The 8110-nt window shown below is 35.6% G+C and overlaps 1 pseudogene; it reads right to left on the minus strand.

The window, feature by feature from the left end:
* Positions 1-6171: 6171 nt before the first annotated feature.
* Positions 6172-6956, minus strand: LOC149205783 (putative E3 ubiquitin-protein ligase BAH1-like; annotated as a pseudogene).
* Positions 6957-8110: the final 1154 nt, after the last annotated feature.

Raw genomic sequence — 8110 nt, forward strand, 5'->3', positions numbered from 1 at the left:
TGATTGCTAATCCGTATGATAAGAAACAGAGGATTGGGCGTGATATATTTGGGACTAAGGTAATGGATCCTTCCCCAAAGATAAGGGCTCGCCAAGCCTTCTTTGAAGTGATTGTTGATCAAGAACTATGGGATCTTGTTGAGAGTGGGAACCCCAATGTGCAAACAAATGTTTCAAAAGTTTTTACTAAAGATGATGTTGAAGCCCTGCTCAATATGAAGATTAAGGGAAAAGCTAAATATGATTACAAGGTATTCTTTTCTTAGAGCTCTAGTTATTTGTTGGGTCCATTTCTACATTTCAAATAGCTAATTGTTAAGGGTAGAGCATAGAGCTTTACAAGGAGTTCAGAACAAGATACAACTAGATGTTCATAGGCTATCATTGCAATGAACCGCTCTAAAACTCGGGTAGGTATAGGGAGATACATCGACACTTTGTGTGTGTAACAACACATTAAACTGAGCCACCAAGTTTAAGGCCCACACCAACAATATGCCAGCTCCACTAAGTGCGCAGCATCTATTGACAGGCATTGAACTAGAACCATCAATATGGAGGCCGTGAAAGAGTTGAAGAATGCTAAGTCACCAAGGAGTGTGTGATTGTGGCTCATAAGAGGTCGGGTTGTTAGGTCCCTATAATATTAGTGATCCCCCCATTACTATTGTCATTGTATCCCTTATTGTTATTATTGTGCCCCTATTGTCCCCATATTGTGATTATTGTGCCCCATAGAATCCCTCTATTGTTATTTTTGTGCCTTTATATTATTATTGTTAGGCCGACTTGGTTATATTGTGACCCTGTAGACTCCTATATATAGAAGGGAGGTTTTTTCATTTGAATCATCTAAGAATTGTTCATTTGTGTAATGTAAAGGAGAATGCCCCCTTGAAGAGGCTTATTTCTAAGACGTTCATCTATCTTTTCTATCTTTTTGTGAGTTGGTTTCATAACACGGGTTAAGCCCTCAACCAAGGAACTTGGAAAGCAAGGAGCACTAGTGGAACCTAGGTAATAATATTTTCCACAACATTTTTTAGCGAGTCAAAAATGGAAATTTATGTCGATAAAATAAAATAGGCAGAAAATCAGGTTTTTGTGTCCCCATAATGGGCAAACATGAACACATAACACAAAAGATATTAACAAACATTTCAGTATGCTCAAGCTAAGATTAAGCGTAGTCGTAACAGAACGACAACGCAGAGCATAACTTGAATAAACAAGTAAGACTTCTCTCCCTTCCAAAGGATTGCTTTTGTTCTAGCTATCCCTGTCGTCATTAATGCCATAGGTGAGCACAGGCCAAGCTCTGAGGTGAGAGAACTATTCAGAGAAGTTATCCCTGCATCTCTTTTGAATTTTGTGTTCAAATTCAAATAAATGGCCAACAGAGATACAATATAAAACAAAAGAAGCTTCATAAATGAACCCACAATGCAAAAGACTCTGAGTCAATTTTGAATTTTCAGTTAAATAAAATGAGTGCTTACCAAATTCTTGCTCGCCCACAATGCAGAAGACTTCGCATTGCTTTGAACTTTTCTGTTCAAATAGATAGACAAAGAGGGATGGGATATAAAACCAAAAATACTTCATAAATAACCCACAATGGAAGAGGCCATACGTCTCTTTTTTCTGTTAAATAAAATGAATGCTTATTGGATTTTTTTTGGTCGTTGCTAAATAAAATTAATGGTTACCGGATTCTTTCAGCCTGGAATGGAATGTTCACCAATTCCTTCTGAGCATGGTTTTCTCTCAGCTAACAATATGTATACTTGAATGGGAGGAACCATAAACAATGATCCATAGGCAATAAAGAGAAAAGAAGCGCATTTATGAGTAATGTACCTCAATTAATTGGCATTCATGTGTTTGGAAAGAACATTCACGTGGCCATACGATTAAGTTAATAATTGTTCCCTCCAATTCTCTAAAATATATTGGGAGAATCACTTCATTAAAGCCTGAAATATTTATGATACTGCATCACTAGGTTTCAAACTCTTTTTTTGTGCTAATTTCGTAGCTAGCGCATTTCATTGATTTGCTTCATTTTCTACTAAGGAGGCGCAACTATTTAATCAGGTAGCACTTAGAGTAAAAGCACTGAAGATTGTTTGGATTGGTTGTGCGGAAGTTATATTGGAGATGCATTTAATCAGTGAATTGATTACCTTGAAAGACAACTTGCAGCTGAAATCCATCTCAATGCTCGGAACCTGATTCGCAATAACTGACGACAATGAAAATTAACTGCTTTGTAATCGATGATATGATTTCACACATTGCAGATTCAATTTTATATCTTATATAACTTTTTTTAATTGTACTAAAGATTAAGTTCATAGTAAGAAGCAATAAAGTCTAATGTATATAAAATTTATGCATATTTAAATAGGTAGCTATTGAAACATATATTTATTTATTTGTAAATAGTTATAAAAATTATTTACAATAAAATGTCATGTCACTTATCATTTTCTACATGGTGCAAATGAGTTGTCATTATTAAATGATGAATCTAAAGTAATGATTACTAAATAAGAGTCTCTCTTTTGCACCAATTAAAAATGAAATAAATTTAATCTAATAATTATAAATAAAAAAAAATATATTTATAAGTTCTAATGTCCACTCTATATGTTATTCACAAATTTTTGGTGAAAAAAATTTAATTGAAAAGTCAACGTATTTTTGCGTTATACCCTAGCCTATTACAAGGATAAAAAATTGTATATTTAGAATTTAAGAAATTCACTCTTTAAATTTATTTAATAGACAAACAAACTGTAATGAACCTTACTTTCAATTTTATTTTATTTTAATTATATTTGCACATACGACACTATCATCAGGTCATTATCGTTCCACATACACGTGCACATTTATTAAATACTAGAAAGGTTAATATAATTAAATGGTTTGTTATCTCCATGAGATTTTATTTCAGCATACTCCCTCTTGACAGTTCCTGTTGTATGGTTCATTCACCCACTCTTTCAACACCAATTCATTTGTCTCAAGAAAAAGGATTGTCCTTGAAGGACTGTCAGTACCTTATGAAGCGAACGGACTCTACTAATTATTTTAAAATAAAATCCACAACCCATTTAATATGCTCAAATAATACATGTTTGAATGGTCGAGGTAATTACTTTAATTGAACGTTAAGTGGCATCACGTTGCCCGTATGATCCAACGGCCCCGAGTTAACTTTGGTGTTATCTTCCTTTTTTTCTTTATTCTATTCTTCAACAGGAAGCATCCTTATAAATTTTTCTATCCATTTTATCCTTTTCTCGAAGTTTACATGCATATTTTTGTTCTTTTAACCATGGCTTACACCCATAGAGTCTCCACCCTAGCTAGACAAGGCGGTTTATTAACATCCAAACATATATACACATTTCGATATTGCCCTTAACATGGCATGTCTAAGAATGTTCTGGAAGTTATCATTTGAATTATGAAATGAATTGGTCATTTAGGCTCTAGTTATTTTAATAACATTGGGTAGGATTACGTTATGGTTCCGCATAGATATTCTAGCTTTAGTGTATAATATCATAAATTTTATTTCCAACCTCTATTCAATTCCCAAGTAACTTCTTGCACTATGTCCAAAGAGAACGGTAATGAGGGGTTATGGATTCATGTGCATCGAGTTGCACACTGCCATGTACCCTACCCATGTGATTTTTTTAGTGCTGACAGCTGGGCGGTCGTGATCTTGTTGGAGAAATATAATGGTTGACTTTGAGTGTGTAAAACCCTATCATTTGTATTACCATAACCCTCGTTTCATTTTGTGGCATTCGATAGGTTGCATGATGTCGAGGTCCTCAGTTTCCGAGTACTTCTATCCTCTCTGAAGTTTAGTTTCTCATAGATAGTGTCACGCCCACATAGTAGCAAACTTAACTTGTAAACATGCTGCAAAAGTACACTATCTTCCATGATAAACATGCAGATAACCAAAGGCATATCCAAGGAAACGAAACTTAAAACAGAAAACTCAGAAACTTCATTAATCTATTTGTTCAATTACATCACACTTATATAGGAATAACACTTAACTAATTCCTAACCAATTCTGTTCAACCACCTACAACTAATTCAGTTCAACCACTCATAACTAAATCTATTTCTGCATTATTCTCACATCCTCCCTTAATGGAGAAATGGATTTTCTACCATACCTAACTGACTTCTAGAACTTGTACTTTGAACATCAACTGTATTCTCTAGATTGATCTAACTACTGCATTACTACTGCATTAACAGAGGGTAGTTGGAATTAATACCTTTCTACCCCCCTTAATTCCAACTATATAACAAATATATACTATAGCACGATATACAAGAAACTATATTCTTAATCATGACGACTTAAACTTTAACTTGCCTGCTGGTCTAAGTCTCAGCTAGGCTTACAACAAAACATTTCATTTTTGCCTTCTTATTAAAAGGTCCATGCTTGTTCCTTTTCCATTGCTGGGACAGTTTCATCTTCACCTTTTTGGGTTTCCTTATGAAATTCCTTTGCTCCTTGCGTACATACTTAACGTCAACAACCTCTTTTGGATTGAGAGGCAATGCAAGATCTCGAACGAGGTAATTTAATTCATGTTCTCCCCACTTTCCATGAGGAACCAACGAAGGAGTCACCAAAATGCAGTCATCTTTGAACATGAGCGGCCTTCGAAGAACATCCATGGTAGTATCCTCCAAAGTAGCAGTCATCTTGAAAGTAGATCCAATAAAACTTCTAACAACCGGGCAAGTTTTAATCTCAGTGATTTCTTCAACAGCGTGATTCTCAACAACATGAGTGATTTCTTCAGGGACATGATCTTCAACAACATGAAACTCTTTGTCAATGGACTCAAAAACACTGCTAATCCCAAATGGGTTCATGAGAAAATGATCATTAAAAAGATCATTGTCTAAAATAATAGACATATCAGTTAGCTTTATCACCTGTCACAAACGGTGCTCACTAACAGCACTCTCTTGAACAAGACCCACTTACACGATTTTTGCAACAAAACAAAGAAAACCGGGCCGACTGAAAAAGAATATGACCACGGTAAGCTTGCAAAAAACACCAGGCAATGTTCTGGACAGGGACTCCACGCAATGCAGCACTCCACGCAATCTTAAAACTACAGCAACGGTATACGCCTTGCTCCTCGACTGTATACGCACAAGGTTAGAAAACCAACAAATAGACAAACACCTTAAGAAAAGAGGCGTAAGCTGGCCATTTAACACTGTATTCAAACTAATATAGCCACTTTCCCAGCAGATCCTTGCGTTTGAACACGTTATTACTAAGATGAAATACTGTAACTGTTTCACGAGTTACACAATCCAAAATATATCTCATACTGCTCTCAGCAGGTCATACTCATACTGCTCTCAGCAGGTCATATATTTACCCCCGCACCAAATCAAACTTACAAAATGATACCGTGCCGATGAAAAAGAGTTTCTGATTAAAGAGGCCACGCATAGATGGCTTCGCACTTCGTTTTAGAAATCTTACATGCAAGGCATCTGTCCACAGGCAGATTAATTTACTAAAATAACACTCACGAATGTTCGAACAGCGAAATAACACTCACGCAGGCAGATTCTCCCTTCACGCAGCAATGTGCTCGCCTTCACGCAGAGCCTCCACATCAGCCTTCACGCAGAGCCTCCACACTAACTTGGCTCTGATACCAACTTAAAACAGAAAACTCAGAAACTTCATTAATCTATTTGTTCAATTACATCACACTTATATAGGAATAACACTTAACTAATTCCTAACCAATTCTGTTCAACCACCTACAACTAATTCAATTCAACCACTCATAACTAAATCTATTTCTGCATTATTCTCACAACGAATGCATAAAATCATGGTAACAATACCAATAATCAGAACACTCTCCTTAATGGACAAAATATGAAAACACACAAAACGCCATATAGCACGTGAATCTATTAACAGGAAAATGAAAGCTATTTAAATGGCTCAGGACTCAGCTGACCGTATATCAATTTTTAAACTTACTAAATAATATATGCAAACCTAGACCGATCATTGGAATTGCAAGTACTAGTTATTAAAGAAGGTGGACACCTAACAAAATCAACACAGTTCGAAACTTACCAGGAAAATGGGCATGTTAGGTAAACACCAATTTTACATAATCATGTAATGAGCATTTAATAATAATATCAGGGCAAGTAAAGTCGCAAGAGCATTCAGGAGACATTTCACCAATATATCCATGCTTTAAATCTCTTGTGTTGGTCTGAATCACGATCAATTCAACTAACCAAGGGAACTTCAATAGCTCTATGTGCTTTCCTGTAACTTTGTCCTGAAATTCCGGCCATGTACCGAGCTATGTACTGTCATACCTTTTCAGAATCTTTCGAATCGCAATGGCATTCATGGCCTCATAGCTGACTAAGTATCAGGCTTCTCGAATCACTGCCTCATGATCATCAACAAAGAAATGTTTCATATGCTATAGATGCTTTTGAAAATCAGAGGTAAGATCCCACTATTGCCGATACTTTTTTTGTAAGTTCGTAAAATAAAATTTTGTCACAGACTGGACAGTTTTAGAGGAACATGTATTGTTAAATGGATCTGATGTTTTGGAAATGCTTTTGGATGTGTCCTGGCATATCACATATTCGTTTTCTGTCGTTTGGGAACTACAAAACCGTCCTTCGTACCCCGATGCAGTCCCGTCATGCAAGGATCCCACAGGATATATTTTTATTTATTTTAGAACCTTTTTCAACCTTCTATATTTGACATGTGTACATTTGTCCAGGAAATGTTCGTCCTCTCCATGTAGATACTCACAAAAAAAATCTCCCCAAACTTCATGACGAATAACAATAGTAAAACCACAGTAAAAAAGAGGGAATAACATGTTAATCGGATCATTTATAGATAACTATCATACGAAGTTGATACTTATCCCCTGCGTTAAAATTGGCAAGGACGATGCTCTATAGGCGAAAATTTATATATATGACTTGTAAAAACCCGAATGGTCAAATTAATATTCTATGGAATTTTTTATTTATTTTTTCCGTCAGCAAGAGACGCAATAAATAGCACAACAGAAGATATTGAAAGCATAGCAGAGTCGTTTATAAAAAACAAAAGTAAATAATAATAATAATATTAATGAGATGAGTGACTTTGTTTTCAATCATGATAATTGTAATAATAATAGGATTGGTAATAAGATTCTAAGTTTGGATAATATTGTTTGTTTTAATTTTCTTTCGTTAGTAATAGGATTGTCAATCTTTCTAGTTTTTCTTTTGATCCCTTATTTTTAGTCTTTTGGAGAAAGGTTTAAATTTTTCTCTTGCTCCTAGAAAGATTTCAGTAGACGATATCATCTGTGACATTGAATATGGTATTAGAGTCTTATTCGACGTCACTAAAGATATCATTCGTCAAGATTGTACAGTTGTCCTTAGAAAGGAAAAGCCCCCCAAGAACAACATCAGCAATCTTGAGTTTGATGCTCTCAAATAGTTAAACAATAATAAGAATATTGTTTTTCTCAAAGCCGACAAAGGTGGTGTTGTAGTTATTCTTGATAAGTATGGTTATCGTCGGAATATGTTGGACCACCTCCATAATAGCGGGAGCTAGAGGAAACTCAATAAGGATCCCCTGAAGAAGATTTCCAAAAGTGTGGCTCTTGCAATAAAAGCTAGTAGGTTAGTCAACTCATTTGGTTATAAGCTTATTGAAAGTTTCCCTCTTACCCCCAGAATCTATGGTCTTCCAAAGATTCAAAAGGAAGGGGCTCCTCTGAGACCCATTGTCCACACGATAAGAGAGCCAACTTATCTTCTTGCTAAATATTTAGCACAAAAGCTTAAGCCCCTTGTTGGCCATACAGAATCCTTCGTCAAGGACTCTACATCGTTTGTTAATGAGTTAAAGAGTTTCAAGCTTGATCTAGATGACAAGATTGTGAGCTTCGATGTGGTCTCCCTCTACACTAATATCCCTATCAACAAGGGCATCGAAGTCATCAATCGCATTACAGATCCTGATATG

Source organism: Pinus tabuliformis, chromosome 1_2 (genome assembly GCF_031772625.1).
Source record: "Pinus tabuliformis cultivar Carrire ecotype Pingquan chromosome 1_2, CPIR1, whole genome shotgun sequence".
Lineage (NCBI taxonomy): Eukaryota > Viridiplantae > Streptophyta > Pinopsida > Pinales > Pinaceae > Pinus > Pinus tabuliformis.